The sequence below is a fragment of the Anopheles coluzzii genome, chromosome 3, assembly GCF_943734685.1.
Source record: "Anopheles coluzzii chromosome 3, AcolN3, whole genome shotgun sequence".
Classification (NCBI taxonomy): Eukaryota; Metazoa; Arthropoda; class Insecta; order Diptera; family Culicidae; genus Anopheles; species Anopheles coluzzii.
Genome location: NC_064671.1, coordinates 29,492,456 through 29,508,839, shown reverse-complemented (window position 1 = coordinate 29,508,839; position 16,384 = coordinate 29,492,456). Strand labels below are relative to the sequence as shown.

Here is a 16,384-nt window from a genome sequence, read left to right as displayed (position 1 = left end):
TCATATTGATAAAATGGAGGCTCTGCACCACGCGGCGTTCATCATCGATCAATAACAAATCCGAAGTGATCCATTCGATAGCATGGACGGGAATTTGAACAACGAGGGATTGCAATTGTTGGGAAAATTTACACAACAAACCACAACATCTCAAAATTACAACGAATAAACTTCGCGTAATTGGATTTGTTATTGCAAGCATGCTTCTTTACATCCAGCCATTATGAACATTGGTGTGTAGTAGAGCTAACGCAATATAATTTTCGAATGATTGTAGTTTAGATAAAATGGATGAATCAGATCTAGTCTATAGATATTCAATTACTTGTTTTTGTTTGTATTTTTGTACCTTATGACAAATATGTGCCATACGTCATGTTGTAGTCTTTTTCTATGGCTTTTAAATAATTTTCTTGACTTTACTTAAATACAACACTTGATAGTAACCCCTATAGGCCTTCAACGTTCAGTTATAAATTCGCTGACAGCCGTTTATGATTTGCACCTTGTACAGACCCTTTCAAGAGAAGCATCATTGGTATTGAAATAGCGAATCGTTCCAAAAATAGGAAATTGCTGCTCACAAAATGGCACAACCCCATTCACTGGAGGCCATATTTCAGCGAAAAGCAATCTGTGAACCTCCGGAATGTTTTACTGCGCTTCTTCGTTCCTCCAACTGTTCCAGATTGCGCAGGGTATAAATTTTCAAGGCCCACTGAAATGGACCGGTAGTGGTTAAAAGTATCAAGAGCGACAGAAGACAGCATGCTGCTTGTGGATATTAAACGTCTTCGGAAGATAGAAATATTGTGGGCATTGATAATATTTCACAATGCTCACCGATCGCGTGACTGCGTTGGTTCGTTAAGCTGTGCTGAGAAGCGATTGGAAAGAGAACCGCAACCGTTTCCTTTTCCAGCTTGCCTGTTTGCTCTCGATCTCGTAAATCTCACCTTGCTTGCGACTTTCAACACTTGAATAACGACTTTGGTTTGTTGCAGAGAGAGGACAAGTGAAGCGAAGGGGAACTAGTTGACTCTGGAAGTGAAGCACGCAATGCGATTGGATTGCATTTAGTCGAAAGCAAATCGATCTACTTGGAACTGACCATGGCTGTTCTGCTGGGTTGATGTCACGCCTTGTTTCTTTGAGATGTTGTGCCAGCTTACTCAGAGAAACTATTCTGAAGCCGAGAGTGTTGCGTGCGAGATAATGATTTTCCAAGCTCTGTTGAAGCTGTTTGCTGACTTTGCCTTATTACAACCAAATCTAGAAATATATTCGATACTGGCGTGTCTGGTTTCTGTGAACAGTGAAGGTCTCAAATGTCTCTATCGAGAAGGAACAAACGAATGAAATTGATACAGAGCAGTATGATGATCCAAGCAAAGTTATTCAATTCATGTTTTGATATTCGGTTGGGATGTTGTGATCCACAAATGGCACTATGGGAACTTGAGACGGAGTTTTATTCGGAGACACAGGCCGTAGACATCGCGTCTTGGACGGAACCTTGAAGCTTATTCCAGCCATAAATGACGCTAATCATGACACACAGACACAGACAAAGAAGCAGCCTCTTGATCCATCGTCGTCGTCTTCATCGTCCTACACCCCAAGCTGCTTGAGAAAGATGAATGGCTACAGATTGGTGACGGAGTTGGTCGAGTAAGAGCGGCATGCCGTACAAAGTCAGCCAATTCAAGGACGGTTTTGAGCGACACGAGTGAGAAAATGAATTTGACAAAGAAATTGTATTGGTAAAAGGAAGAACAGTAATAAAAAGCACAAATTTGAAAATGCAACCAAGGGAAAAGCGAAGGAGATTTGGAGATTTCGGATTTGGTGTTTAATAGAGACAACACTGGGTGCAAAATGGAAATGTTTCCTGGCGACGTGTTGAACTTGCACAGAGGTTTTTTGGCTGCTTTTTTTGTGAACTAGATTTATTTTCAATCTGAGTGGTTTTTTATTTCACTGCCCAACTTGGACACGTAGCAAGGAAAGCCTGTGATAAAGAACATCTGTGTATTGGTGTGGTGTTATATGAGTGAAATAATGTTGGACAGTTTGGTAGAAGGAATATACGGAGGTTGGTCTGCGTTATTGTAGACTATTAATTTGTTTTATTCTCTTACTTCTTTGCTTTTGTGATTGATTTAAACAACAGTCACTAAATTTTGTGTTCGGATGACCGATGAAGCGTTGATAATAATGACGCGAACACAAACTACAATTTACAGCTTATATTATAAGTAAAACGATAACATCCGTGCCGCGCTGACACACAACCGTTCGCCACCAAAGCCAGATCGGAAGAGAGAGAGCAATTCCTTAATTCTAATTCTCCTAATTATAATTCTCCTAATTCTCCAGATTTCGCCTTGCCTATCTAGTTTCGCCTCTCTCGTTGCGTCGGCCTCCTGACTGGTATCGGCGACTGTCTCCAGCCGCGATCCAGGGGTGAGCAACAATACGATCACAACACTAAATGTCCTTGTTTAAAAGCCGATAAAAAGTTTCTTACACTGCAACATTATTGTTTGTTAACTTGAAGTAAGATGTCATTTAACTTTCTATCAATGGTGTATAACAGATCCCAACAACAGCAATGTTTTTAAGGATTGGACTAATGCCAATGATGGAGCTCTTACAATCAATGTCAGCTGCAATCAACTGTGTTCATGTTGTTGATGCCGGCTCGACCAACATGTAAAGAGATTTATGGCAATGGAATCCGACCAAAGTTCAACCAACGCATAGAGAGACACAGAAGAAACAGATTTCGCATGAAAACCTTCGGTCGTTTTCTGTCTAGATGGGGTTTGCGCCGAATGGACATAATTTCAACAAACAGCCTGTTCTACTTTTGTTATCGTTAAATAATATTGACACTGCTGCAAATGATGCTCATTGGAGCATGTGATAGCTTGTGGTGTGTAGTATTGTTTACATTGAATAGACTTATCAGAGAAACATTGATTAGAATCAGGATTAGAATATCCCGAGTGTCGAAAATGGTTTCAATGTTGCTGTGAGCTATCAATTTGATTTGCATTTGAACTAAAGTCGCAGATGTGGAATGGCTTATCGCAAACCAAATGTACCAACACAGATGGGTGGACATCTTCGAATATTGTGTTCAAAACGAGCAAATGTGCTCTATCTCTGTTTGTGAATTTTTATTGTAACGCTCACATTAAGTATTTAATTTCTCCTACAATGTTACAAGCATCGTATCATGATGAAATTCAAGCAAACAACAAAACTATATTGTAGAGATGATCAGAAAGGGTGTTAAAAAGTGCGTACATTAACATGAGCATTGTAGATGCTAAAGTAAAATGCAAAATGAATGTAATTTAACTGTTTCGATTCAATTGATTCATTACATCGCAGATCACGCAAATATTGCCACAATCGTTTATGGAATTCAAAAGGATAGTTTGAATTAAAATCGGTTAACATTTTAGATTTTTAGTTAAGATCTCTTAACCCCCCCCCCCCATAGCAGGATAGTCAGTCCTACGTATAGCGGCGCGGTCTATTTGGGGATTGAACCCATCAAACTTAGGAACGTTGGTGTTTCTCGTTTCTATCGTTTCCTTCTACTTTTCTTAGTGGTCTGCATGTTAACAATCGTGTGCTGGGTGAATGGTAAATTATGCAACGAGAGTCGGGTAAAATTCATTAAAGCTAATTTGTAGCTGAATCGCTTCTTCCCAACTTCTAGTTCCAAACTGACTTAACCGCAGGACTGGAGTGTGTGTAGCTTTGTGCTCTTGCTCTCGTGGATGATGGACGCGTTTTCTGCGCGAATCTTGCATGAGGAGCACGTGTATGTGTGTGTGTTATTGGGAATTTTATTTTCATGCTAGCACCTACGATGCTTTTTGCATGATATAGGCCAAATGGGTGAGTAAAGTATCGAATTTGGTTTGGGAAAAAAAGGTCAAAGCGGGTGAACAATATTCTCGGAAAAGGGGCTAAAAATTGCTACTTCCCAGAAACACCGTACCTGGTTTATGTGAAGGTACTGCTCAATGATATCATGAACCAATAAGAATAATTTTCGGCTGGCTCTTTCTTGTGCGCACCAAAATCTGTTCTCAAACCATACACGAGCACAAACTCATGCTTTCCCTTCTGACAGATAGCTTACACATTACGTTACGGGGTTGAAAGACTTATTGGTTGCTCCAGTGTGTGGCGCTGTATGCAGTTTTATGACCGCATAAAGTAAATTAATTGTTCACTGGAAAGAGATAATTCATTTCCGAGCCTCTTTTTCTCATATCACCCTGGACGACGTAGGTTAGTGAAAGTCCGAGCCAGACGTTCGACTGTGTTCGAGGGTCCGAAAACCGAATGTTAGGCGAACCATGAAACATGAATTCTGTTGCAATAAGCTTTGAATGTATGAGCTACCGTAAAACGGACGGCCTTCCCAGTACCGGAGCAACTTTTACGGGAAGTTTGATATACATGTAGATAAATATAAGTATGCAGAATCTGATATATTGCTTGGTTGGTATTGCTTTACGAGACACGCAAAAAGGTTTATATCGTTTTTCTATCATCGAAAGAAGAAGTCCCATAAAAGAAAAGTTGATTTTTTTTAACTGGTAATGTTTTTACTATTATCATTTTTATTATCTTGTACAGGCTTTATAAGGAAATGTAAACTTGTCAATGTTTAACAAATCTAAGTTCAGAGCATTTGATGAGCATAATGAGCAGTGTAATCTATTATTACCTTTAAAAATCCATCTTCAAGACTCTTGAGTAAAGAGTAAAAAACTCATATATAAGCTTACTTTAAGCTCAACTTGAAGTGAAGTGTTCAGATTGGTCAAACAAGCCCAGTGCGCAAACAGCAACTCTTTTCACGGTTGGAAAACTTATCAGACAGTGTGTTTTGTCCTTGGTGGTTTGTGTTTATGTCTGTGTGTCTTTCAAAAAGTCAAAGTTGCGAGATATCTATAGACGAGACATGCCACCATTGCAATGGCGGCGGCTTGGAACGGCTTTGAGCGTAATATTCTTTGCAATAGACTTTCACCATCACTGAAACATAGCAAACAAACTTCCCAGTATTCTCTGTACTCACGGCTGACGCTGCTGGAACGTTTTTCTTCCCTCTATTTGCTTTGTTCGTTCGTTCAACCTTTCCATTCGTAATCACTCACTTCAAGCTCAACTTTCATGGTGACGGCGTTTCCTGTTGTGCGTCATTACGTTGATCAATATTGTTGGTGATAAAGTAGCGTCGGCCGGCACATAACTTTGTCATTTCCAACGGTACATAAATCATGTTCGAGAGTATCGGGACAAACAGTCTACGAGTACTTACAACGGTAGCGTATCCCGCGGATGGTCATTCAATCGGTGGAGGCTGTGTGAAGCGAGCAAAGCGATTTGACAGTGACCTTCACCGGTACGCGTTACACTATCACCCCGTAACGATTGGAGCCTATCGGCGGGTGGTTTATGGTGCCATCCTTCGCTGCTGTCGGAGGTCATTTATCTAAGTGCTCTCGCAATGGGGGTGAAATTTATGATCACGCACTGGTTAGTACCACACCGAGTGAAAAGGGTTTTGTGCTGCCGAGCTGGTGGGTAAAATGTGATTTTGCATGATTGAACATCGTCTGTTCTCAGCTCTTCGCGATCCAATCCTGCGGCTTATCGAGCATATCTGTAGGTTCATGCAAAGAGATTGTGAACGTTGAGCGTCATGATTGGGTCTTTGAGGTGATAGGTTCAAGAGAAATACCGCGTTAAACGTACGTTGCTTTGAAGAAAGTGATTGCTGTGACGAAAGAGCGACGATTGCAAAACTCCTTTGACACCTCTCTGCACTGCGGTTCAAATGCTTACATTCAAGACACCTACGATTGCCTTTTATTCATGTGGAAAATTGACTACATAACTCTTGTATTTACAAAAGCGAAAACATTCAGACAAACACCTTCAATCATTCCCATACGCAGCGTAGGCAATCGCTGTAAGAGCAGTCTACTAAATTCCGTCGATCTCAAACACAAAGTAAAGGATTCGATTTATCTAAGCTACATTTCAAGTGTCAATATTGTACCGGTGTATTTTCATATCACCATCACAGACGCAGGAAGATGTGGAAACAGTTAAATCCATATGTTCGTTCCCGATTGTAGCACATCACTACCATTGTCCCGATTGTAGCACATCACTACTTTCGCGGATCGCTACAAATTGTTCGACGGGTCATCGATCGTTTCGTCATCACGCACACCATTAAAAAATGCATTATAAATAAAGCGGCAAAAGCCAAATTCTCTTCTTGTCATTCAAAACTCCTCTAGCAAGCAACACGCTTCGCTCATCTCAACAGCAACTCCTTGGCACACACAAGTGGCACAGAACCTCAAGCAAAACCACCCAGCTTGGTACAACAAAAAGCACACAATCGGCTCTTTTCAGAGCCACCGATTCTTTATTAAGAACATCTTAAAAAAAAAAAAAAAAAAAAACAAAACACAACGTAGGGTTCCGTACCAAACATTTTGGTGCCGAAACCAGGATTAGATATCCTAAAAAATTGTGTGCGTTCTGTGGCCACCGTGTGTGTTCCAAGTGTAAAGTTGTACACCGGTTTGTTTCATTCGCGGTCGTTTAAGTTCATTCGCGGCGCGTAGCGTTTCACAAACGGCACATAGTGTGTATGTGTGCGCTCGCGAATACTCGTGTACCACCCACGGTACAAAACGCGTACCACAAAGTGTGTGATCTGTGCGCGTTATTCTCAAGATTATTCGCGGCGCGTAGCGCTTCTCAAAGCGACACATAGTGTGTATGTGTGCGCTCGCGAATAATTGTGTACCACTCAGTGTACAAAAGGCGCTTCACAATTCGTGTGATCCATGCGCATTATCCTTGGTGCGCTATCTCGCGGCGCATATTCTTCGCAAGACAATCAATAATTGTCTGTGCATTTCGCAAAATTTTGTGTACCTCCTCCGAGTACAAAAGGTGCCTCACAACCTGGGTGTTCAAGGCACATTGTTTAGTGCATGCCATTTGCATCGCATACAATTCTACGAAACTTCGCATCAAAGCCTGTGTTTTCAACAATTCTTACTAACCGTGCAGTGCGCGTTGTGCTAACAAAGTAAAGTGATTTTTTTTTCTCTCAAGCAACCGTGTTTGCTCAGTGAACATTAAAAATGACAAAAGCAGACAAGCTTAAGTCAAGGCAAGCCAAACGGCAAAGCCTCATTGTGTCTATGCAGCGGCTTGCGCAGTTTGCAAAAGACTATACTCCTCAACAACAACAGCAAATACCCGACCGACTTGATCGGTTGTCGAAAATTTGGGAATGTTTCCAAATGGTGCAGGAAGACTGCGAGGAATGGGACGATTCCGAGAATGCTACCAGCGAAAACGAAGCGTTATTGTCACAAGCAGAGGAGCTTTACTTCGAAACAAAGGCCGCGTTAACAAGCTACATTCCGGAAACAACAGATCAGGTAAAAGAAGAGGTTACCCGCCCAGCAAACGTAAGTGTTAAACTACCTATCATTTCATTACCTGAATTTTGTGGTGAGCTCACAGAGTGGCTATCCTTTTATGACACCTTTGTTTCACTTGTTCATAATTCTGAAGAAATTTCCAACATCCAAAAATTTCATTACTTGCGTGCGTCCCTCAAAGGGGAAGCTGCCGGAATAATACAACCAATTCCTATAACAGCAGAAAACTATCAGGTGGCTTGGAAAGCTCTTTTGAATCGATATTCCAATAAAGTACATCTTCGTAAAATGCACACACGTGCATTGTTCGAGCTTCCAAAGCTAACCAATAGTCACGCCCCAGACTTGCGACAATTGGCTAACCAATTTCAGCTACACATCGATATCTTAAAACAATTAGAGGAGAGCATTCCTGACAACAGCACAATTTATGTGGAACTTCTTGCTACCAAATTGGATAAAGCAACATTACAAGCATGGGAAGAACACAATTCCCAAGACATCCAGCCAACTCATCCAAATATGACAAACTTCTTGTTGAAAAGAGCTCAAACAATTGAAGCATTAGCGTTGCAGACAGGCAATCGCCCAACCACATCTCATTCGAAAATGGGTATACCTAACCATAAATTTTCCAAGAAAATGAGCACTAACACAATTAGTGTGAAACAGGACAACACACACACTTGTCCTGCATGCAAAAAAGATGGTCACACGTTACATCAGTGTCAATCCTTCATCGCTATGCCATGTAAGGCGCGTCAAGCGTTTGTATCACAAAACAAACTCTGTATCAATTGCTTGAGAAGTGGACATTTCTTTCAACAATGCCCTTCTAAGTACTCTTGCCGAATTTGTAAAAGGAAGCATCATTCTATTTTACACTATGAAACGCAAACAAATAATAACCCTGAATCAGAAAGCACCACATCTGAATCAAATATCATGGCAACTTTGCATACAATCAGTTCTGAGCACAGTCCCCAAAACGTGCTTCTCGCAACTGTACTGCTACAAGTGGTCGACAAATATGGCCAAAAACATTTTGCACGAGCCTTATTGGACAATGGTTCACAGCCAAACGCAATTAGTGAAAGATTGTGTCAGCAGTTACATTTAACTCGAAAAAATGTTAATGTTTCCATTGTCGGAGTTGATGGTACAAAAACAAGCGCAAGGTATCAAATACAAGCGGAAGTACAATCGCGAATAAATAATTTCGCAACAACAATGAACTTTCTAGTTTTGAAAAAGGTTGCTAGTGACACACCAATTACACCAGTACCAGCTCATTTTTGGAATGTACCTGCTTCATATCAACTTGCTGATCCTCACTTCAGCACACCAGGGCGCATTGACATGATCATTGGGGCAGGACATTTTTATTCATTGCTAGGTCCAGGAAGACAAAAATTACCAAACAACAACCAACTTGTTGAAACTGTGTTTGGATGGATTATGACCGGCAACATTCCATCCAAAAATCAAAACGAAGTTACATGTCACGTAGTAACCATGCATCCCACCATTGAAGAACAAATAGAACGATTTTGGAAGATAGACGAACTTCACAATTCAAGTTATAGTCCCAACGAAAGAGAATGCGAAAACCATTTCAAAGAAACAGTCTCCCGCGACCACAATGGTCGATATATAGTTGAAATGCCAAAACATCCTGATATCACTCAAATGCTTGGTGATTCTAAAAACACAGCTATGCGCAGATTTCAACTACTTGAAAAAAGATTAGAAAGCGATACACATCTCAAGGCTCAATATCACAAGTTTATACATGAATATATAACTTTGGGGCACATGACTCTAGTCCCAAGAGAACGGGAAGATTGTTCAGGAGCATTTTATCTTCCCCACCATCCTGTGCTGAAGGATTCTAGCTCTACCACCAAGGTCAGAGTTGTGTTTGACGGCTCTGCCAAAACCAGTACCGGTAAATCACTGAACGATGCCTTACTAGTTGGGCCGGTGGTACAGGAAGAATTATTGACATTAATTATCAGATTTCGAAAATATGAAATAGCACTCATAGCTGACATCGAAAAGATGTATCGGCAGGTTACTATGAATCCAACTGATCGACACCTACAGAGAATTTTGTGGAGATTTGACAACTCTCAGCCCATTCGAACTTATGAGTTAGGAACCGTAACCTACGGCCTAGCTCCTTCAGCCTTCTTGGCAACGCGTACTCTAATTCAACTTGCCAATGACGAAGGTGATAAGTATCTTAAAGCTCGTTCCGTGATTAAAGAAAACGTATACGTAGATGATTTGCTAGCAGGAGCAAATAACATCCCAGAAACAATTGAACTACGCAATCAGCTGAATGCTTTGCTACAGAAGGGTGGCTTTCTCCTTCGCAAATGGTGTTCCAACGCTCCAGCAGTATTAGCTGACCTACCACCTGAACTTGTTGCCACCCATTCTTCCGTCAATTTTGATCCAGATGAAAGTATCAAAACCTTGGGCATATGCTGGGAGCCTATGTCAGACAAATTTCGTATCAACATAAACATTAATATAATCAAGAGCCCTTATACCAAACGAAAGGTTCTATCAACCATAGCACAACTATATGATCCACTTGGATTGATTACCCCTATAACTATACGAGCTAAAATATTAATGCAACAATTGTGGCTATTGAACTTGGATTGGGATTCAACAATTTCCCCATCATTACAAAATTCATGGGCAGAATTTCTCGAGCAAATCCCTACACTTACTAACTTTCGAATTGACCGTTTTGCTTTTCAACCACACTATGAACAAATTGAAATCCATTGTTTTTCCGACGCTTCTGAAAGTGCTTACGGTGCGTGTGTGTATGTACGCACAGAAGACAAACACGGTTCCGCACGCGTAAATTTACTAACTTCAAAATCGCGAGTTGCTCCATTGAAACCTTTAACTATTCCACGATTGGAATTATCTGCTGCATTACTTGGCGCTAGACTATTCCAAAAGGTACGACATGCATTAAATATTCCACTTGACACATGCTATTTCTGGTCAGACTCTACTGTTACTCTTGGTTGGCTAAAAGCTACTCCTAGAACTTGGAAAACTTTCGTAGCTAATCGAGTAGCTGAAATACAAGAACTAACTCATGGCTTCCAATGGCAACATGTTTCTGGCAAGGAAAACCCAGCTGATATGATATCTAGAGGAGTGGCGGTGAATGAATTCCTCAGTAGTGATCTATGGCGGCATGGTCCCTCCTGGCTTCGTGAACCCAAAGACTCTTGGCCCTTGCAAACCCCGGATAACAACATCACCGTAGAGGACGAACGAAAGGTATCTGTCCTAACAACTCAAATGACTGAAATAAATCCAATATTTCAACGTTTTTCTACACTACAACCATTACTTCGTATTATTGGTTTCTGTTTGCGATTCATCAACAACACTCGCAAATCAAATAAAAGAATATCGCTAAATGTTCTACTGGTAAAGGAGATACAACATGCTAAACGAGCCCTATGCAAAATGGTACAAGCTACTGAATTTTCTGTTGAACTACAAGCCTTAAAAAGAAATGAAGGGTTAGCTAAGGTTTCTTCTATTCGACTTCTTAATCCATTTATTGGCAACGATGGATTAATACGCGTTGGTGGCCGGTTGCGCCATTCTGATCTGAGCCACGATGCTAAGCATCCCATCCTCATGCCAGCTTTCCATCCTTTCACTCGCCTTCTAATCATGGATCATCATCTGAAAACGATGCACGGCGGAGTGAGCATGACATTATCATCTATTCGTGAAGAAATGTGGCCATTGAACGGTATGAGAGCCGTTAGAAGTGTAACTCGAACTTGTTTTAATTGTGTAAGAGCTAATCCCACCCCAATAATCCAACCTATTGGTCAATTACCAATATCACGTGTAACAATAAATGAAGTTTTCTCCTGCGTTGGTGTGGATTATTGTGGTCCACTTTATTTGCGTCCATCTCATCGCAAGGCTGCATCTCCAAAAGCATATGTATGCGTATTTGTTTGTATGAGCACCAAGGCTGTACATTTAGAACTCGCAGGTGACTTGAGTACCACCACCTTTTTGATGGCCTTGGATCGATTCGTATCACGACGAGGAAAACCGAAAAACATATTCTCAGATAATGGTACCAATTTTATTGGTGCAAAGAATGCATTACATGAAATTTATCAATTCCTTCATAAAGATAATAATAAAATAACTAATCACTTGTCTAACGAAAACATTCATTGGCATCTAATACCACCACGCGCTCCTAATTTCGGTGGACTTTGGGAAGCCGCAGTTAAGGTAGCAAAAACTCATCTAGTTCGGCAGCTTGGCACAGCTCAACTTTCATACGAATCCATGTGTACTCTATTAACAAAAATTGAAGGATGTATGAATTCAAGACCACTATTACCACTCTCACAAGATCCAAATGATTTATCACCTTTAACACCAGCACACTTTTTATTACTCAGAGATCCCCAGGCATTGCCTGAATCCGATTTACAGCATATACCAACTAACCGACTATCCCACTATCAATTGATACAGAAGTTATCTCAAAGCTTTTGGCTTAGATGGACCAAGGAGTATTTAACATCATTGCATAATCAACGTAACATCAGCCGTAAACAACATAAACTTTCCATAGGCGACTTGGTAATCATGAAAGACGATCAACTACCTCCATTGAAGTGGCCTTTGGCACGCATTGTATCATTGCATTTAGGACCTGATGCTGTGGCACGAGTAGCTACCCTTCGGACCGCTTCTGGAATCATGAAAAGACCAGTCTCCAAGATATGTGCCTTAGAGTGCCACAACGAGGACTAAGTTTTGGGAATTATTCCCAAAAGGTGGCCGGTATGTTCGTTCCCGATTGTAGCACATCACTACCATTGTCCCGATTGTAGCACATCACTACTTTCGCGGATCGCTACAAATTGTTCGACGGGTCATCGATCGTTTCGTCATCACGCACACCATTAAAAAATGCATTATAAATAAAGCGGCAAAAGCCAAATTCTCTTCTTGTCATTCAAAACTCCTCTAGCAAGCAACACGCTTCGCTCATCTCAACAGCAACTCCTTGGCACACACAAGTGGCACAGAACCTCAAGCAAAACCACCCAGCTTGGTACAACAAAAAGCACACAATCGGCTCTTTTCAGAGCCACCGATTCTTTATTAAGAACATCTTAAAAAAAAAAAAAAAAAAAAAAACAAAACACAACGTAGGGTTCCGTACCAAACACCATATTCAAGACAAGATTATCTGTATCTTGGAAGATGTCCCATCATTGAATTACAGTTGAAGCATTCTGTGGAAATTGGATTTTGGGAATGACACGTTGTTCTTTTCAGTTTGTTGGAACTTTTTTTGCATAATGTTTACCTTTGAGCATTGTACGAAAAATCATTCCTTTTTAGCTTTTTCAGCTGCAATATGGCTTCATTCTTTGATTCTCCGAAAGGAGTAGATGTCAATAGTTTTGTAGGAATAATAGCCCTGATAAAAATATTATACGAAATATATGTAAGTGAATATGATTCTTTGATCTTTGAAGAAAGATATTCTAGGCTGCCTTATCATGCCGCTTCCTTATCGCGTTGACCGGATCGAGCAATGGTATAATGGCAGTTATTTTTTTTGGATACTGAATATTGTGAATATATTCTAAAAACTATTTGTCGGATCAGAGCTAACATTAAAATTTTCAATCCCATTCATGTATTAGCTTTTATGTAACAATATACGCAAGCATCAGAAAACGTCAGAAAATGTAGGTACAATGGTGTGTAGATTATGCATCCATATATTTACTCTGGAAGCGATAACAATAGTTTGGGAAATGTAGGTAATGTTCCAAAGCTGAAAATTGCTAATTAGAAAAAGCTGTTGTTTAATCCCTTATCTCGTGAGAAAATACCTGGAACATAAACGCAGTCCACAAAACTCTACTATGATAACTCAAGCTGTTCATTCCAGGCAGATTTATTATTATCAAATTATCAACATTCAAATGAAATCCTCAAGTATGATTCGGAAGACCAACACTTCCTGGAAGGTATAAAAGCATTCGAACTGCAATCATACCAAATAGGCAAATCAAGCGTAATGAAATGAATCGACTTTCGAATCATGATTCAGTACTACATTTTCATATCTAAAGCTGATGTCGATGAGTTTCACATCAATAGCGAAAAGGGAAGAATCTGTCACTTACCTTAAGTCGGTAAAGAAATAGGTTCGCCCCAGAGTGAATTCCTGGGAAAATTGAACAAGGAAATGCTTTCATCCTAGTATTTAAATTTTGACCATTTTGATTTTCCAGGTAATGTGAATTGAATCAGCTGTTAACTGAATAATACTTCATTTACTGCAACAAAGTTTCACCTACAACATACTGTATCTTAACGACTTTGTTTCTTTAGTATTGCTTGTATCAGTATCAAATTTACGCGACGAATGTTTAGCAGGTGTTGAGAAACGAAATTTTGAACCTTCTTGCCACCTTTCCTTGTACAACTACACCCAACAATTTGAAAGAAATGATGACACAAATAGATGACATAAATAGATGACACTTTTCAAGGCGTTTTGTGTTGATAGATGACATAAATATACTCCCGTACCTTGGCAATATGCTTCAAATATTCATGACAATTGAACCGAATACAGTCCTTGTTAATCTTAGTGATACGGCAGAACTAATTAACATTCCATCGTCACATTCCATTGCTGGTTCTGCCCTGGTAGCTTTCGAAACATCCCCATCACTTGCCTCTGGAGTTTTCCTCCACTTCAGCAGCATACTTGCGTGACAACCTTGCTGGAATGAAAATGCTTGAAAGCAGTGTTTGGTTCTCCGTGGAAGTAAATATATAAACACAGATGATGACACGCATCTCTTTGTACATGCATGGCTGCTATTAGCATACGATCAATAATGCTGCCCAAATAGTGTATGCCAGTTATGTTTTCGCTTCTTTTAATTCAATGAACAACCGCCTTCAACACATTTCACAAAAAAAAAAGTGCTTCTGCTCCCCTTTGATCGGTGCGTGCTGTGCAGAAGCGATGGCTTGGCTTTAAGCCTGGAGGCAGTCCATACCAGTGCTGTAGAGATTCTTGACGAGAGCATATTGTGCTGTGCATCTGGCTACGATAATCATCCTTCCATTTGATCCTGCATCAGCAACACACAGGCGAACGAACACAATGAAACACAAGCTTTTTTCAGTTGCTCCTTTCCACTCGTTCAAGCGCACCGTTGCTTATGGGAAAGCAACAAACAACGAATACGAACGAACGAGCAAAACATATTGCAACTTTGAGTACTGTAAGTAGAAGAATAACAAGTGAACCGGCGGTTTCACCCCTTTTTCCTTCGCTTCAATATTTAAGAGCAGATCAAAGGATTCTTTCATCTATCAGCTTCTAGAAATCCAGTCAAACGCAAGAATAACGTCAAACAGCAGCAGATGGAGCAGCAAAAACGATGTACAAAGAAGATCATGGGAATTATTTTTTATTTATTTTATTATTCTCGCAAATAAAATTTAGCAAAACTCTTACTAAACCAAAGTCAGCAAACTCTCTTAGGCTATACACAAAAATTGCTATGTTTGGCAGAATACTTGCTATGACCCGCAACAAGAAGAAAGAACGAATGAATGAAGGTGGTAGACTCATACAGAAGGCCCAAATCAATTTGCAGCCACTTTGTCAACGTGTCCTCATGCTCAAATCAATTATTCAAGGTAAAAGCATTTTTTGTAGAATTTTTCAAAATGCATGTCTTTGGCATGATACTGAATTGAGTAGTTTGGATAATTTTATTTACCAGCGAAATAAGTCGAACGCAGAAAATAAAAGCATTTCGAATTGCATAGATAGGATTCTGGTGCTTTTTTTATTATACATAACTAGTTAAATTTTCGTGTAGGCTTTCATGCTTGATGTCTGCTGACGTTTAAAGAGTAAAGTAATATTTTTCAATCAACAGAACAAAATAAAAATTTGAATAGTAATGTTTTAATTTAATTCAAACCAAAAACTCTATAAACCATGCTATAAAAATCTTTCCCATTTGCTGTGATGCAGTAACCGTGGCCTGGTAAAATGAACCAAAGAACGTCAAGCACGCGGGTGCTGCTGCGATGGGAAAATTTGTGGTTCCTAACGGTGACCCTTAATGTTAGTTCAAACGAGGGTGTGAGTAAAGGATGTAGGTCAACCTTCAACCACTAATGAGATTCCGGAGTGAATGTAAAATTCGATGAAAAGCGACAGGTTGCATTAGATCGCAAACCGCCGAAGCCTCCGAAGTTAGTGCATTTCTTCCAAACAACCCCTGGCATGTACCGGATGACCTGCATGACCAACACTAGCAGTAGATAAAAAAAACAGAAAAAGTACCGTGGAAGCTTACTTTCGCACTAACACAGTGTACCTAGCGCCGCGATAACCGACGCATCGGGTAAATATGAAAATTTGAATATATCCTATCGCAGTATTGCTTCCGGAAACGGTGCAACGATAGACCGCTGTGAGGTTGGGTTCACAAGGTACGCTCACCATAAATGATCACCTAGTTAGTTTTGGTTTTTTGTCCAGAACCCACCACGGCACTGTGCAACCGATACGACCCCGTGTGTGCATGATGCATGATATTCTATTTCCCCGCGCGAAACATGGAGACGCCTGGTGGCTGTTTCACTCTTGACAATTGCTGAGGGCGACTGCTGCACGAGGTGCGTGTGACATTAGCCAGTTGCACAATCAGCGAAATGTGTATATTGCAGGGAATAGAGGACGCTCGGTGTTGTATTCACGGTGCCAGCCGTTGGACATGCTGATGCAA

The 16,384-nt window shown here is 40.4% G+C and overlaps 1 protein-coding gene across 2 annotated transcripts in view; it reads left to right on the top strand.

Moving 5' to 3' along the window:
* Nucleotides 1–16,384, top strand: part of LOC120957536 (zwei Ig domain protein zig-8-like) — a 316,504-nt gene that overhangs the window by 146,802 nt on the left and 153,318 nt on the right. The window lies entirely within an intron of this gene.